The sequence below is a fragment of the Bubalus kerabau genome, chromosome 12 (assembly GCF_029407905.1).
Source record: "Bubalus kerabau isolate K-KA32 ecotype Philippines breed swamp buffalo chromosome 12, PCC_UOA_SB_1v2, whole genome shotgun sequence".
NCBI classification, from domain to species: domain Eukaryota; kingdom Metazoa; phylum Chordata; class Mammalia; order Artiodactyla; family Bovidae; genus Bubalus; species Bubalus kerabau.
In genome coordinates, this window is record NC_073635.1 from 53,175,805 (window position 1) to 53,193,774 (window position 17,970).

Genomic DNA, 17,970 nt, shown 5'->3' on the forward strand with positions numbered 1-17,970 from the left:
GAATGCAAATCAAAACTACAATTAGATATCACTTCACACCAGTCAGAATGGCCATCATCAAAAATGCACAAAGAATAAATGCTGGAGAGGGTGTGGAGAAAAGGGAACACTCTTGCACCATTGGTGGGAATGTAAATTGATACAATCACTATGGAAGACGGTATGGAGATTCCTTAAAACACTAGGAATAAAACCACCTTATGACCCAGCAATTCCACTCCTAGGCGTATACCCTGAGGAAATAAAAATTGAAAGAGACACATGTATGCCACTGTTCATTGCAACACTATTTATAATAACTAGACATGGAAGCAACCTAGATGTCCATTGACAGATGAATGGATAAAGAAGTTGTGGTACATATACACAATGGAATATTACTCAGCCATAAAAAGGAACACATTTGAGTCAGTTCTAATGAGGTGGATGAACCCAGAACCTATTATACAGAGGAAGTGAGTCAGAAAGAGGAAGATAACCACCATATTCTAACACATATATATGGAATCTAAAAAAATGGTACTGAAGAATTTACTTACAGGGCAGCAGTGGAGAAACAGACATATAAAGTAGACTTATGGACATGGGGACAGAGGAGGAGAGGGTGAGATGTATAGAGAGAGTAACATGGAAGCTTATATTACCATATGTAAAATAGATAGCCAACGGGAATTTGCTGTATGGCTCAGGAAACTCAAACAGGGGCTCTGTATCAAACTAGAGGGGTGGAATGGGGAGGGAGATGGCAGGGAGGTTCAAAAGGGAGGGGATATATGTATACCTATGGCTGATTCATGTTGAGGTTTGACAGAAAACAACAAAATTCTGTAAAGAAATCCTTCAATAAAAAATAAATTAATTAAAAAATATAGTAGCTTCAAGTGAACAGCAAAGGGACTCAGCCATACATATACAATTGTATCCAATCTCCCCCAAATCGCCCTCCCATTCAGGCTGGCACATAATATTAGCAATTCTGAAATGAATGTATGGCAAGTTCTTAAAACAATGCCTGGCACATGGACAGTGTTATATAACTATTTGCTGCTGCTGCTGCTAAGTCACTTCAGTCGTGTCCGACTCTGTGCGACCCCCATGGACGGCAGCCCACCAGGCTCCCCTGTCCCTGGGATTCTCCAGGCAAGAACACTGGAGTGGGTTGCCATTTCCTTCTCCAAGTATTTACTACTTTCCTTATAATGTAGTAATAAGTGCTCATTTTTTGGCTATTTGTTTCACTGGAATACAACACGTGGAAAAAGCTCTGTCCTGTTTTGGGCAATAGGTTCAGCAAACATTCCCCCGTTTAAGAACCAATCGATCGTGGCTCTCCCCTATGTGGGGCTTCCCAGGTGGTGCTAGTGGTAAAGGATCCATCTGCCAACTCAGGAGACAAGGGTTGCACGTTCGATCCCTGGATCGGGAAGATCCCCTGGAGGAGGAAATGGCAACCCACTCCAGCATTCTTGCCTGGAGAATCCCATGGACAGAGGAGCCTGGTGGGCTACAGTCCATGGGGTCACAAAGAGTCAGGCACTACTGCTGCTGCTGCTGCTAAGTCACTTCAGTCATGTCCGACTCTGTGCGACCCCATAGACGGCAGCCCACCAGGCTCCCCCGTCCCTGGGATTCTCCAGGCAAGAGTACTGGAGTGGGTTGTCACTGCCTTCTCCAATGCGTGAAAGTGAAAAGGGAAAGTGAAGTCACTCAGTCGTGTCCGACTCTGTGCGACCCCATAGATGGCAGCCCACCAGGCTCCCCAGTCCCTGGGATTCTCCAGGCAAGAGTACTGGAGTGGGTTGTCACTGCCTTCTCCAATGCGTGAAAGTGAAAAGGGAAAGTGAAGTCACTCAGTCGTGTCCGACTCTGTGCGACCCCATAGATGGCAGCCCACCAGGCTCCCCAGTCCCTGGGATTCTCCAGGCAAGAGTACTGGAGTGGGTTGTCACTGCCTTCTCCAAAAGGAGTCTTCTATGAAAGTTCAAAGTCCCCTTACAAACCTCATTGTATCACCCCAGGCAGCCAGTGCCAAGCAGTCGACATTGGCAACCCGGATAAAACATTTGCCATCTCAGCCTAGGAGCTTACATTCTAGAGGCCTCAAGAACTCTGCCTCTCATAGTGAACTAGGTGTGGTAAAGCTGAGTTATTCTAAGTGTATTTGAAGCTCCCCAGCTCAAAGCCTGAGTGAAACTAAGGCTAAACCTATTTGACCTCCTCCACCCCGGGCACATTCTTGATTTACCTCTTTGAACTTTGAGATTCTTAATTTTCAGCAGTCTTTTACCTGAATGTCTGTTCAGCAATGAGGAAGTCTGAATATTGCCAAGGTGTTTAGAATTAGCCCTTTTTTGAATCAAAGACTTAGTTCTAAACGGAAAGACACTGATGTGACTTAGTAGTATAGGTTCTAGTATGTAAAATAAAAGAATAATAAAATAATAATTAACTAATTTTAATAATAAAAATCCTCAATTCTGTGCAGAAATGGTTGTTTGGAAACTCAAAATCTTTAATGTATCGTGGGCGGTATATTTTTCTTCATTACAAAGTAGAAAATTATTTTCTGTTTCTATATTCTACAAAGGATAAAAACATACATTTAAGCATTCTGTAATATATTACTTGTCCCTACAAGCTAACTCTGAGACTGTTTTAGCCCTTCATTCAGCTAAATGAATACTAAATGACCATGAATATAATATTTCTACAATACTTATTTTTTGAGATGAGCCAAGTCACATCTCAGTTTTTCAACTATCTCATCTGTAATATTAATGTCCAAACCTCAGTCCAACCAATATTTATGGGCCTCACAAAAATTTAAAATGTATTTCTTTTTTTTTAATGTATTTCTAAAATGCCTTTCAGACATAAAATTCTACGAAAGCACTGAATAAATATGTGTATATATACATATATATGTATATATAAACATGTGTATATATACATATATATATAAACATACATATATATATATCTCAAGTCAAAGTGTTAGTCGCTCAGTCGTGTCCAACTCTTTATGACCCCATGGACTGCAGCCTACCAGGTTCCTCTGTCCCTGGGGATTCTCCAGGCAAGAACACTGGAGTGGGTAGCCATTTCCTTCTCCAGGGGGTCTTCCCAACCCAGGGATCAAACGTGGGTTGCAGGCAGATTCTTTACCATCTGAACCACCAGGGAATATATATATATATATATATATATATATATATATATATACACACACACACACACACATATACATTGGAAAAGGAAATGGCAACCCTCTCCCGTATTCTTGCCTGGAGAATCCCACATACAGAGGAGCCTAGGGGGCTACAGTCCATGGGGTCCCAAGAGTCGGACACAACTTACAGACTAAACCACCACCACCACTATATATATATATACACACATATATATGTGTGTGTGTATATATATATATATATATATATATAAAACCTTTAAAGAACATTTTCAATTTGACTTTTTTTTTTTTTTTAAAGTTTTGGCCCAGCCACACGGCATGTAAGATTTCAGCTCCATGGCTACGGATCGAATCCCGGTCCCCTGCACTGGAAGCATGGAGTTTCAACCATTGGATGGCCAAGGAAGTCCTTGTTTTCCTTTTTAAATGTTCAAATCCTCAACCCAGAATAAGGGCACATTAAGATAGGGATGTCCCAGTCCATAATAGCTGCATCCTGCAATTGCCTGAACCTTCTAATGGGAATGTTTCTGTATCTTCTTATAGTCACTTCTATGACTGTAGTTCCGCTGGACTGTGGTTTTTCAGGAGCTGTCTTGAAATGGGGAGGATTTGGTTAATTATCGGTGTGGCAGATGAACAGAGATGACCCAGGACATTCTAATGACTCGTTCCTCTAGCAGTGTTCCAGATTCAGTAAGCTTCTTTAAAGACTCCTGGCTGTCACGGAAGGTATATTTCAGAACCTGTAATAGGAGCCCCCACCTAGTGTGGCTCTGCTTCAGTGTTCTTTGCTCTCCAAGCAGGTGTCGACGCTGGAGTCTACTGCTGCTCTCAGATGAGAAAGAAGTTTCCAGGATGCTTTTCACATTTTCATAGGCGGTGAAATCACAAAACGATCAGAATGCTTATGTTTACTTCAGGATGTAACAGATTGCTTTCCTATTTCCTGATCTCAGCCTTCCAAAGGACTTTTCTCTCCTAAGGATCTTGATTCCAAAGAGCAGTGCATTTCCTGTGTGTGTATCTGGGCCCCAGTCTTCCAGGCACCATGGGCAGAGAAGAGATCCCTCCCAGCTTAAGTTTAGTGTTTTGTTTTTTAAAAGAGAATCCAAGATAGGTTGGATACTGTGGCACCTGGTCAAGGTAGAGTTGTATGTGCTGTTGATGTCAATTAAAAGGGTGATAACAGAAGTACATATTTTTGGTCTACCAAGGCCATAAATTGCAGAAAGAATTCACCAAAGACAGCAGGTCGGTGAGTGAGCTGGTTTAATTGAATTGGTATTTGTACAAGGTGACACCCTCTCTCATACCACCCACCCCCTCCCTGGGTGACTCAGCCACTGAAGGAGAAGCCTCTGAACTGTTCATTAACGCAGGCAGGTGGAGGTGGAAACTGCTTTCAGTAAACCCCACGTACTCATTCGTCTCAGCCGGATCACCTGGGGGAATCACTGCAGGTTGTTTAGACAGAAAGTCCCGGTTTTCTGCCCAAGACAGGTAAGTTGAATTATATTTGCAAAGGTAAAGACATCTGCTTTATTGTGTCACTTTCTCTGCTTCCTTTGCAAGTGGTTAAAATTAGAACTTACTCTGTTAACTTTGTCTTCTTTCCGGTGAAATTTTGACAGCTTCCAACTGGCTGCTCTGCTTGTCCACAGCTCTGCTGCTCTTTGTTGTGATTTTAGATGGCGTTGCTTTTAAATTCTCCACAATTTTACACATTTCTGGCAGCAGAGAAATGAAAGCCTGTTTGAGTTTCCATGTGGGAGCTGTCAGCTGGCAAATCTGGTCACACATAAGGATAGTAAATTCTTTAAGTCGAGGGGCCAGCATTTGCTGGTTTACTTTCTCAAGATACTATAAAAACCTTTTTTAAAAGGAGCTCCCTGTCTTCACAGATGACGCTTTTACTGAAATGGTGAGCTCTACCGTTTTATAGATAAGAAGTCTTTATTTGTTTATCTTGACTGCTGAAAACACTGCAAGTCAGTCACTGAGCTATGTGAGAGGGCTAGCTCTCCACCCTGTCCTCTCCAAATAAGAAAATCATGTTTATTGAGTGAATGTACCAAGAAATAAAGCAGGGCGGGATTAACTGGCTGAGGGGTGGTATGCAGTTTCCCATAGAGATTCATTCGTGTGCATTTTGCCAACTTGACTATGTTATATCCTGAGTTCCAATTTCCAAATTGATTAATGTACATGGGGGCAATTTTCAATGTCTATTCAAATCCTAGTCCTGCAAAACCAGTTTTAGAAGTCCTTTGATAAGAATAGAAAAGTTATTTTAACCAGGCTTTCTTTTATAATTAATAGCTAAGCTGATTTGTCAGACCTGTGTTTTTTCTCCACCATTTCCATTCAAAACTCAGAGCTGTGGGAATCAAACCCAGGTGCTAATCACCCTGAAAGAAAGAGAGCTCTCTTTCTTTCAGAAGGGTGCTTCCCACAGCACATCTGTCTCGGCCTTGAATTCTAGAGATTACATCACTTTCCATTGCTGAGCAGGTCACCTGCCATCTCAGAGGCATTTAGAGCTCAGTGCTCAAAGGTTACTGAGGAATTTTATAATTGGTTTTCAAACATTTTTAGCAATCCGAAAGCTAAAAGGTATCATTTGTGGATTATAACTTTGTCATGAAATGTGATCAGATTTAAAACCGGCTTTCTCTTCCACCATTTATAATGCACAAATGGTCCTTCTGATGTTTGCTGTCTTCCAGAACTAGGAAAATCAATTTGAGAAAACTGTGAGATTACATCAATAAAAATTTTGGTAAAACATTTGGTCGATTCTGAATGTCAGGGTAGACAGAGAATGCAGATAAAAGGCCAGGATTTTTATTACAATTTTAGCTTCATGTGAAATCTTAGAGCCAATTGACATAAAGAAGATGATATAGTATGCACATGTAGGTTGTAGGTAGGTTGCAGGTTGTGATACACGCACTCAGAGCCAGCCTCACCTCGGCTGCCAGTCTGTAGGTGCTGTTCATCTGGCTGACTCCTCTAACTGCTGGAATTTTGATTGAAATAGCTGAGAGATTCATTTTCCTGGGGACTTTGTCAACAAAGAGGAGATGTTTTGAATGACAAAGCCCAGGCTGTGAAATGAACTGTATATAGTTAACTAAGCAGTCAACTCAAGCGATTTTCACTGATAGTGACCCTATGATTTGGGCATCGACTCCAAGCACTCTTCAAGAGGGATGTGATAGACTCATTGACCAGCCAGTGGTCCATGGGAAACCTTTGCTGGTCCCACAGTTTGTCTTCTGATATGGTCCTGCTTCTAGGCTATTGGTTGATCATGTTTCTCTTGCTGAGAACTTTGAAATAAGGGTTTTGTGTATTAATTATTGGAAACTTGTCTGTAGTTGCTTGAAGTTTACTTTTGAATCAAAACTTTTTATCAAATGTGTTTCTTAAGGGTTTCTAGTCCACTGTAAAAAAATCCATGTGATTTTAGAATTTGGTAAAGACCCGTCTGTAAATGGATGCTCTGTCAAATAACAGCTATATTTATTAGATTTGTGTTTATGTTAGTTGCTGAGCTTTTTAAAGATATGAATCATCCTTTTACTGTGATTATTAAATGGAAGAGTGCTTTTTATAGCTATCCATTAAACAACAACTGGCTTACTTCTAGTTCTGAACTCATTGTAATTGTATACTTGAGAGCTCTAAGCGTCTAAATAATTTATTCTCTGTTTCGAGACCCAAGTTTTCCTGGCCTAAAATGTGATTAAGTCTCCTTTTAATGGAACCTTCTGGGAGAAAGTAATAAATCATATAGACCATACTTTTTTAAACTAGAATACACCCATCCCAGGAAACTGTGACAGTATTCCAGAAAATTCTCAGAAGCCACAAGATATGCATAGTACATCTGCATCAAGAACTAATTTTAAGTATTTTGGAGAAAACGGCCTCCCTGCAGCCTTACCTTCCTCCCTCATCTTTCCCAGTGTTCTGTCTCTCATTAAGTAAACATTTGACAGAAATCTATAAGGCTGGAATCCAGATAGACTTGGATTTAATTATGACCCCACTTAGACCAAGTGTCACTTGTATGATCATACTTACCTCACAGTACCAGCGAATAAAAAGAAAATTTAGGGTTCCTGCTTGATTATGCATATATTTGTATAATAAGATAATATTACTTATGCAGTCTTTCACAAGAACACAAAGAGATGCAAAACATGGAGAAAAAATTTCCATATGAGAAATGTGGGACCTAGATTAAGAAAATCACAGAAGTTTACTATAAGGCCTAAACTTTGTTGAGAAAAAACATCTTTGAGTAGGTTCCTGGATGAACAGATTGAATGTCATCAATGTCAGCTCTTCTTAAACTATTTTATAGGATTCATGCAGTTCCAATCAAAAGTGTTAATAGAATATTTGTTTTGAAATCAAAGAAAATAATTTTAGTGTTTATCTTAAGAAATTAATAAATTAGAATAGCTGATAGAATTTCTACAAGGGAAATTAGTGAGGGGTGCTTGTATTAAATATTAAAATGTATTATAAAAAGACCGAACTAAAATAGTTTGTTTCTGTTGCCAGAAACTAATGGTAGATCTATGGAACAGAAGAGACAGCCATGAAGCACATTCTTTAATATATAAGAAATTTTTTATGTGACAAAGGAAAAATCATGTATCAGTGGGAAAGGGATTATCAAAGTAAATCCATATAGATTAGAGTTTATATGTAACAATAAAATACATTCTTTAATTAGAAGAAAATGTGTAAATATTTATTAATCTCATTTTTGCAACAAATGTTCCTCTAGAATTGATTATGTGCCAGACACAATAATAATATTTGGAAATACAACTGTAGAGAAAATGGTCTTGGTAACAACCCTCAGATTTACAATGTGTGTGTGTGTTGGAGATGGAGACAAACTATTCAGCCACGCAAACAGGCAGTCTGTATGGTAATGTTGTTATGGAGAGGTACTCTTTGCCTTGTGAACACTTAGTAAGCCTCTTAACTCAGCCTGGAGAAGTGAAGGTGCAGGCAGGTTGTGATGGTATCACTGAATGCCTCTAGGAGGATATGTAATGTGTGACCTGAAAAGTCTTTCCTGAAAGGAGAGTAAGGGTGAATCTGCTAAGTCACTTCGGTCGTGTCCGACTCTGTGCGACCCCATAGACGGCAGCCCACCAGGCTCCCCCGTCCCTGGGATTCTCCAGGCAAGAACACTGGAGTGGGTTGCCATTTCCTTCTCCAATGCATGAAAGTGAAAAGTGAAAGTGAAGTCGCTCAGTCGTGTCCGACTCTTGGCGACCCCATGGACTGCAGCCTACCCGGTTCCTCCATCCATGGGATTTTCCAGGCAAGAGTACTGGAGTGGGGTGCCATTGCCTTCTTCAAGGGTGAAGAGAGGCTCAGAAAGAATGCTTTAGGCAAAAACTGTAGCGGGAGCAACAGCATAAAGGTGATGAAAAGGATGGAGCCCTCAGGAATTGGAACGACTTAGTCTAGCAGTAGCTCAGATGGTAAAGAATCTGCCTGCAATGCAGGAGACCCAGGCTGGGTCGGGAAGATCCCCTGGAGAAGGAAATGGCAACCCACTCCAGTATTCTTGCCTGGAAAATCCCATGGACAGAGGAGCCTGGCAGGCTACAGTCCATGGGGGTCACAAAAAGTCAGATAGGACTGAGTGGCTAAATTCCCTAGTCTAGCTGAAAGTAGAGCTTGAGTGAAGCATGGGGAGTGGGAAGAAAGAAGACCGGAGGGTACAGACTTGTCAGCCTTGTCAACAATTTGGATTTTATCCTGACATAAATGGAGTCCATTGAAGAATTTTAAGCAAAGTAGTGACTTGTGAGAATGGATTAAGAGTGTAAGTCTAGAGATTGGGAATATAGGTAGGAAGCTGTTAAAACTGTAAGCAAATCATGCCAGCTTGAATATAGAAAGATAGACAATCAAGAGAGATGTAAGAGAAGAGTTACAGTATTTGGTGATCGCTTGGATTTTGAGGTCAGAAAAAAAGTTTTATTGATGGTCTACAGGGGTTTTAAGGAGTAAAAGAATTCAAAAGGGGAAAGATAGAGAATTACAAAATTAGAAGCTGCTAATGAAAAATCAGAATTAGAAGCCAAATGAATACTGGGAAAGTAAAAATAAATATTTCTGACCTATAAAGATGTCAGACATATAAACGTTTTCCTACAAAGAAAATAAGAAAGCAATAAGAAATCTGTAATATTAATCAGTGGATAATTCACAAAATAAGAAAATAACCAATAAAATTATAAAAATATGCATTTGAGCCCAAATGATTCTACTTTCACCTATTATATTATTAAAGAGAGTAATAAATGACAATTCTAAATCCTGGCCAGTGTGTGGACATTCATGTGCTGAGGGTGGATTGTAAACTGGTATCAAGTTTATGGGAAGATATTTCACAATACAGACCAAGTACATTTTAGAAGTTACACCCCTTGGCAAATAATTTTACTTCTAAAGATCTATAAGACATAGATAAGAATAATAAGGGATGTGGTCAAAAGATTTGTATGGTTTTGTTGGAAAAAAACAGAGGAGTTATGTTATACTGATAGACCCACAAGATGAAATATTTTGTACTTGCAGAAGAATTAATTATTCAAATATTTTTAAATGGTATTGAAAATGTGCATCAATAGGCTGTAATATGCAAAATGATAATAATGGTAATAAAACAACCCTGGAGGAAAAGAACAAAGGTTGATGAAAGGTATCTGACTTTTTCCTTCTTTGTGCTTTCTTATATTTTCCACATTTTCTGTTGAACATATATTACTAATATAATAAGAGATTTTACTGTGTAAAATTGAGATGAAGAGTGACCACATGACAGAGCTGTAGTGAATATGAAATAAGATTAAGATAAAGAACTTAGGGTAACAGTGTTTTGGTTCACAGTACATGGTCTAAATTTGGGTTTTTTTACTCATTTAACAAATGTTTTCAGTTAGAACTGAAAATAGTGCTTGAGGGGCTCAGGCAATAGATAATTTTTATTAGATAGCATTTTTATTATTAATAATAAACATTAGACCAGTGTCATGAGATGAATTTAATCACTGTCACAGAGACTAGGACTCTGCGTGCTACAGCTTGATGTTTTCTATCATCTGCAGTAAAGATTGGTGGTGGAAATAAGGGCAGCTGGGGGCTCATGCTAAAAGCAAGAACAAGCAGTAAAAACATTTTATGGTCGATGGTTTGTTGTTTAGTCACTCAGTTGTGTCCAAACTCTTTATGAACTTATGGACTGTAGCCCTCCAGGTTCCTCTGTCCGTGGGATTTCCCAGGCAAGAATACCGGAGTGGGTTGCCATTTCCTTCTCCAGGGGATCTACCTGACCCAGGGATTGAACCCGTGTCTCTTGCATATCCTGCATTGGCAGGCAGATTCTTTACCAGTGAGTCACCAGGAAAGCCCTTGGTTGATGGTTTTCAGATTCCAAATTCGTAGCATATAGATAACTGGCTGGCTCCAAGATTTCCTTTGTGCTACATTCTGAACTATTTCACCCTCAGTAAGCAAGTTTTCTAATGGCAAGTGTAGACTGGGAAGCTGTGTAACTAAAGAAATAGCAAATTTCTAACCATCACAGCAGGCTAAGCAAGTCTTTCCCAGCCTCGTAATTATTGGATTTCCTTCTACAGTGCGTGTGAAGGCTAAACATAGTCCATTAACTTAAATGCACTTATTAACGTTTACACTTCGTGAAGCTCTGTTTGTTTTATCCTTACATAATATTTCATGTTCTTTTAGGTGATAATTAGTTGTTTGATGGTTTGTTGTATTTATCTCACAGAAGATAATGCTGTTGTTTATTGGTTTGTAATTATAGAGTTTCTCTTATTCTTCTGTTGAAAATAGTTTAATAGCGTTTGTGCTTTTTTCAGTTTCTAGGCGTTTTTCCCTATTATCAGTAATTTCTGGGAAGCAAGTATAGTAGGTATTATTGAACCATGAAGGCTTTTTCATACACAAAAATGAATACCACCAAGCCACATATGTCATTCTAGACATTTTTGCTGTGTTTATTTCCATAGTATATGTTTGCTTTTGGTTTTCCCCTCATCACTTTAGCGATTTCTCCTAGGCAACTATTCACATTTGGTCTTTTCCATAAAGATATCAATTTACCTAAGTATATTAGAAGCTCAATAAATTAACTCTGGAGAGACTCTGGAGCATCCAACTATCTCTCTGCTGTTCCCATGATACTTTGTTAAAAAGATCAGAGAAAGTCTGCCCCAAATCTCTCTCTTGGTGGAGGTCCATCACACATTTCTATTGCAAAGGGAATGTCATTCTCCTCACCCTTTCTTTTAACCTGGTAACTTTCTACCTGTTGACACCTTTTTATTTCCCGAGCTTCTGGGACAGGAACTCTGATGTCAGCCCTGTTTGGGTTGGAATCCCAATTGTGCACTGGCTTTGTAACTTGAGGCAAACTGCTCATCCTAAAAACCTCTTTCCAAAAAGAGCCATTTTTTCCTCCTACTTTCCTTGTTTTCTTTTTTTATTAGAGGACATTACTCAGCTACAAAACAGAAGGAACTAATATCACCCCCTCTCCACATTTCCAACTCATGCACTGCCTTCTGCAAACAGACTCTGACTTCACTGAAATCATTCATTACAAAGTTTACTTAGATGGAGAAGGAGGATAATCTCAGTATCAGCCTTAAGGCATTATGTGGGTATGTATTATGCATAATACATGCATGCGTGCGTGCTAAGCCGCTTCAGTCATGTCTGACTCTTTGTGACTCTATGGACTGTAACCCAACAGGCTCCTCTGTCCATGGGATTCTCCATGCAAGAATACTGGAGTGGGTTGCCACGCCCTCTTCCAGGGGATCTTCCCCAACCCAGAGATCGAACCCACGTCTCCTTCAGCTCCAGCAATGCAGGCAGACTCTTGACTGCTGAGCCACCGGGAAGCCCTAGCATAATACATATACAATCTAAGCTGAATAGGGCTAACACTATCACATGACCAAGTACCAGTGGTGAATTCTTTTTGTTGGCGTTTTTCTCTTTTCTTCTTTCATCTTCTAGTTTGTTACCTATTTTCTGCCCTGCATTTTTTTTTTCTTTTCTGTCTTGCTCTTCCTAGTCTCTTTCATCTCTGCACCACCTCATTCCAGTTGCTTTGCTCACACAATCTTTCTTAGGGAGAGTTAGCAGGGAGTGGTAACCCGTAGCACTTATTAGGTATGTCAAGAGGCATTTTGTCCTTGGGAGGGAAGAGAGAAACCCACAAAGTCTTTTTGTCAGGAGGACCCAAAAATGGAGAGGAGTGCAGCTCAGCTGGGAGGTGACCCAGGGGAGTCTCTGAGTTGGGCTAGGAGGAGCTGGGGCTGACTGGCTCCGGGGGCAGGGGGATCACCTGGTGACCTAAATCTCTCAAGGAAGTGCTATTATTCAAGATAGAAATTGATAAGGCCCAGAGGGAGATGAAGAGGATCTGAAAAGGGACAACTTGAAGAAATAGGGGATGTTTGATAGTTTCAAATGCATCCAAAGAAAACCATGGAAAACTTGACTGGCTTTGTAATTCAGAATTTAAGAAGACCAATTTTTTTCAGTATAGAAAATTTCCATATGTAAATACACATGTCTTTGGGCAGAAGCTGTAGAATTGGGTACAAACTAGCACTTTCTGGTGTTTGGCCACTAAGAGGAAATGAAAGAGAGGCCAAAAGTTGAAAATGTATATTTTTTCCTTCTACCATATTGACTTTTTTTGGCCATGCCACGTGGCTTCCCCAACCAGGGATCAAACCCAGGTCCCTGCAGTGGAAGTGTGAAGTCCTACCCACTGGACAGCAAGGGAATTCCCTCCCTATTGACTTTTGACAACATGATTTCACATCAGAGTTTTCAACTTAAGCATTTGGTGGTTTAAAAGGGAAAAGTTTCTGTAGTTCCCAGCATAATAGAGACACATCTTTGTACACATCTTTTCCCATAATATTGCACATTTAAAATATAGTTGTTGGCATATGTGCCAGTAACGGCATTTTGAGAAGCCAAGATGACAGTTGCATCTTTCTCATGAGAAGTTTAAAACTTGATTGGAAGGAAGCCAAGGACAGCACTTAGAAATAAATCTAATTGGCTGAACTGAGACTATTGAAGTGTGATTATCTGGGTGTTAAGTAAATATGAAACTCAGCATAACCTCAGCTGCTGAAATAAGTAATTTCTTTAAAAAATAATACAAAAATGAGATTTTGCTGCATGTATTTCTTGATATTACCAATTTGAAAGGTTTTTAATCTCCAACCCATTCTACAAACAGGTATTTAACAAAAGCATTATTCACAGGGACCTATATTGTTGATCCATTTTTAATAGCAGTACAGAAAATTTCCATATGTAAAAAATGTATATTCTGGTCAAGATGGAGTGTTCCATTGCAGTAAAATTTCTGTGGAATTAGAGGTTGATGAAACAGGAGCTTGTACCTTAAAGGTTTTAGATTGGAGCTTCTAGAAATGGTTCTGGGGCCACCAAATGGACTGACATAAGGAGATAATTAGGGTGCTGTGGCCAGTGGGTCCTAAGGAAAAATAAAAGAGCAGATAACCCTGAGGAAGTTTGTGCAGTTGTGAGTGAAACATGTAGATTTGATGGAAAAAAAAAAAATTTCCCACTGTATTAGTCACTTTTCACTTAAAAAAAAACTCCTGCATACTTATTACACTATTATCATTTAAAAATAGAATATATTATATTTTCCTGTCTCATTTCACATCAGCATTTGGTGGTTTAAAAGGAGTCGATGGACAGCAAGTAGCTCGGAAAGAGTATAAAACATTATCAAGCCATGGAGCAGGGAGAGAGATTCAGAGAAGGAGTCAGGTAAGGAATAGTGCCAGGTCACTCACGGCTTCAGTGTGGCCACGGAAGGGAAGAGGCTCGGGGTTGAGCTGCTCAGTGGTGATGGAGCAGCTATTTACTACTGCCGCTCCTCCCAGCTCCTCCCATTATCTCCCATCTTTTGGAACTTGTGGGCACTTCCTGCATATCTGGGATTGGCAACATCACATGATACTTTGTGCAACATGCAGTATCCTGCACTGAGAAGACCCTGGCGTTGCAGTCATATAGACCTAATTGCAGTTCCTGGCTGTCACTTCCTCTGTGACCTTGGCCACGTTATTTAGCCTCTCTTGAGTTCCTATAATTAGAAGTAATGATACTCATGTGGAGGATTAAATAAGACATTGTGCACTAAGCATGTGGCACAATCTGAAGCAACAGTAGGAACAAACACATGATCCTTCTTGCTAGGGGCATCAAACACATGGACATGTTGCAAGAAATAGTGTTTTACTAATAAAAGAGTTACTAGTATCTCATATTTTGAAGACCACCATGGGCTTTTAGACCTTCTGTTTCAGACCTACACAATGACCTTGTAACAGGCAAGAAGAGCACTAAGCTTGAGTAACAAAAATATGAAAGAGTAATCTCATGAATAAACTAGGAGGTTTACTTCTCTCTCACCCAAAGTTAAGAATTAGATCATCCAGGGCTGTCTGGCAACTCTGTAAGGAACCCTGCTCCTTCTAACTTCCCGCTCTGCCATTGTTAGTGTGTGACTTCAGTCCTGAGGTTAGTTCATAGTCCAGAGATGGCCACTCTTACCTTTAGTCTGGCAATTTCAGAGATGGGAAGTGTGAAGTGCAAAAGGCCTAACCCTTCCCAGGAACTTTCATGAAAGAGGGAACAAGTTGAAACTGGGGTGTCCCAGAGAAAGCAAGTGAGGTCACTGGAAGCTATTCCTAGAAAGTATCCCAGAGACTCTGGGGGTGGCGCCAGAAAGGTGTTTATGGGATACCAGAGGCTACTCATTGGCAGGGAGACAGCAGTAAGGGCCCTGATCTTGTCTGGATTTCAGAGCTTATGACTCCTTCTGGAGAATGCCTGGCTACCAAAGCGTGAAAATATCAGATGCTTTAGCAGGATCTGATTAGAGCCAGCCTTGAATATAAGGTGTGTATGTGTGTGTTAGTCACTCAGTCACGTTCGACTCTGTGACCACATGGACTGTAGCCCTCCAGATTCCTCCGTCCATGAGGTTCTCCAGGCAAGAATACTGGAGTGGGTTGCCATTCCCTTCTTCAGGGGATCTTCCTGACCTGGGTTCGAACCCAGGTCTCCCGGATTACAGGCAGATTCTTTACCATCTGAGCCACCAGGGAAGCCCAAATATACAGAGTTGCTACATATTACCACATTCCTCTGTCCATGGGATTTCCCAGGCAAGAATGCTGGAGTGGCTTGCAATTTCCTTCTCCACAGGACCTTCCCAATCCAGTGATTGAACATAGGTCTTGTATATCTCTTGCACTGCAGGCAGATTCTTTATCTGCTGAGCCACTGGGGAAGAGTAAATATAAGGTAAAGAGGAGGTTCTGTTCTCTCTACAACTGCAGGGAGTCCCTGGCAGAGAGGAAAAGATGATGAACCTTGAGCTGGAAAACCTCAGGTGGAGTCCCAGCTTTGCCTCTCAGCCACTGCTCGAGCCATGTCTCTGCTAAGTTGGGATTATATTACTCTTAGAACATGGCTATGTAAATGAAATGAGATAAATTATATATTACTACAACATCATCTACAAATTATTATTGTCTGAACTCTCCTCTTTCTTACCCAGCAGAGCATAAAGGGGCAGCAGAAGCCTGGCTTGGGGGGAAATTGAGGTGGAATATGGGGAGGATACCAAGGAAAATCTAAAGAAACAACATCCAGATAGAACCCTACATGTGTCCCCTTTAAGTCTGGCTTCTTTTGCTTAGCTTGTTTCAAGTTTCATCCACATTGTACTGCATATCAACATTTCATTTCCTTTAGTTGCCAACTAATATTCCACTGTATGGGTGTACCACATGCCGTGTACCCATTCATCCATTGATGGGCATCTGGGTTATTTTCACTTTTTGGCTATTTAGAATAATGCTGCCATGACTATTTGTGTGCACATTTTGTATGGACATAGGTTTGTAAGCTAGGAAGTATCAGGGAATACACAGATTAGGCTGCTCTGTGTGTTTGTTTGGAGCAGTGATTCCTTGAGAAGCTGTCCTGGTTCTCCTGCTGCCAGGCACTGCGGGCAGAGATCACGGGACTCCAGAGATGTCAAGAGTCAGGCAGGCCCTGCTGTGTAATGCCAGCCACCTGTAATGCCAGGTACCTGTCCCGTCTTGCAGTGACTCATCACAACCATTATTGCTGGTTGCCGAGGAAGGAGTGGGCTTCAGTTTAGAACCAGATTCTGCTTGTTTCCACTTTGGCAGGTTACATCCTCTCCCTGAGCTTCAGGTGTCTTATCTGGGAGACGGAGGTAATAGCTGCTGTGGAGAGTTTATGTGAGGAAGAGTTTATGATGCCTGTGAGGTACCCTGTCAAGAGCAGATACTATGGCTATGGACAACAGCCCTGTGCAGTGGGGCCATTAAAAAAATGAAGGTCAGAGATATGGTGGCACGAAGCTCTTTGAATGACTTAGCTATTTTAGAAATGTTTAAACTACTTCCCCCGTAAGGACTCTATTAGTTTGCTAGGGCTGCCAAAACAAAGTACCACAGGCTGGTAAGAGAAATTTGTTATCTGGGGGATTTCCTTGGAAGTCCTAAGGTTAAGGCTCTGAGATCCCTATGCAAGGGGTGGGGCTCCGTCCCTGGTTGGAGAACTGGGATCCCACATGCCATGTGGTGGGGCCCAAAGATTTTTTAAAAATTCTTTAAGAAAGAAAGAATTTTGTTGTCTCACAGTTCTGGAGGTTGGAAGTCTAAGATCAAGGTGTCCTCAGTTTTGGTTTCTCTTAAGGCCTCCCTTCGGAGAAGGCAATGGCACCCCACTCCAGTACTCTTGCCTGGGAAATCCCATGGACAGAGGAGCCTGGTAGGCTGCAGTCCATGGGGTCACGAAGAGTTGGACAGGACTGAGCAACTTCACTTTCACTTTTCACTTTCATGTACTGGAGAAAGAAATGGCAACCCACTCCAGTATGCTTGCCTGGAGAATCCCAGGGACGGGAGCCTGGTGGGCTGCTGTCTATGGGGTCGCGCAGAGTCGAACACGACTGACGTGACTTAGCAGCAGCAAGGCCTCCCTTCTCAGTTTCAGGATGGCCACCTTCTTTCTGTCTGCGTCCTTTCACACCAGAGAAAAGGTGTCTTTGTGTGTCCAAATTCCTCTTATAAGGTCAGAGGAGAGATTGGATTAGGCCTCACCCTAATGGCCTCATTTTAAAGTAATCACTTCTTTAAAAGCCCTGCCTCCAAATACAGACACATCCTGAGACACTGGGGTGTTAGAAATTTTGAAAAGGACCTAACTCAGTGCATAGTAAGCACCGAGGGGGCATCTACTCTGTCCCACAGGCTGGAAATGAGAAGACAACGTCTTGGGTCTGACTTACAGGACACTTGGTCTTTTGTGAGTGACAAATAAGCAGTTAATTGCCAAATGCCTCTTCTCTGTGGACCCTGCCCTGTGTTTCATGGTTGAGTTTGCAATCTCTGCAAATACATTACCAGCTGTACATTTAGCATTCTGCCCATGTCAGAATCCCAGTTCTGCTGCTGCTACTGCTGCTGCTAAGTCGCTTCAGTCGTGTCCGACTCTGTGCGACCCCATAGATGGCAGCCCACTAGGCTCCTCTGTCCCTGGGATTCTCCAGGCAAGAATACTGGAGTGGGTTGCCATTTCCTTCTCCTGAATCCCAGTTC

The 17,970-nt window shown here is 41.1% G+C and overlaps 1 protein-coding gene across 16 annotated transcripts in view; it reads left to right on the plus strand.

Annotated features, from left to right (window-relative positions):
• The first annotated feature begins 3,504 nt into the window (after positions 1-3,504).
• Positions 3,505-17,970, plus strand: part of SCEL (sciellin) — a 125,825-nt gene continuing 111,359 nt past the window's right edge. For 10 of the 16 annotated variants that reach the window (XM_055542699.1, XM_055542710.1, XM_055542706.1 and 7 more), the window contains exon 1: positions 4,777-5,114. The gene's annotated coding sequence lies outside the window, so the exon portion shown is untranslated. Of the gene's footprint in view, positions 4,694-4,773; positions 5,115-13,988; positions 14,093-17,970 lie in introns of those variants that run through there. The other 6 variants (XM_055542702.1, XM_055542707.1, XM_055542701.1 and 3 more) reach the window with 5 other exon arrangements.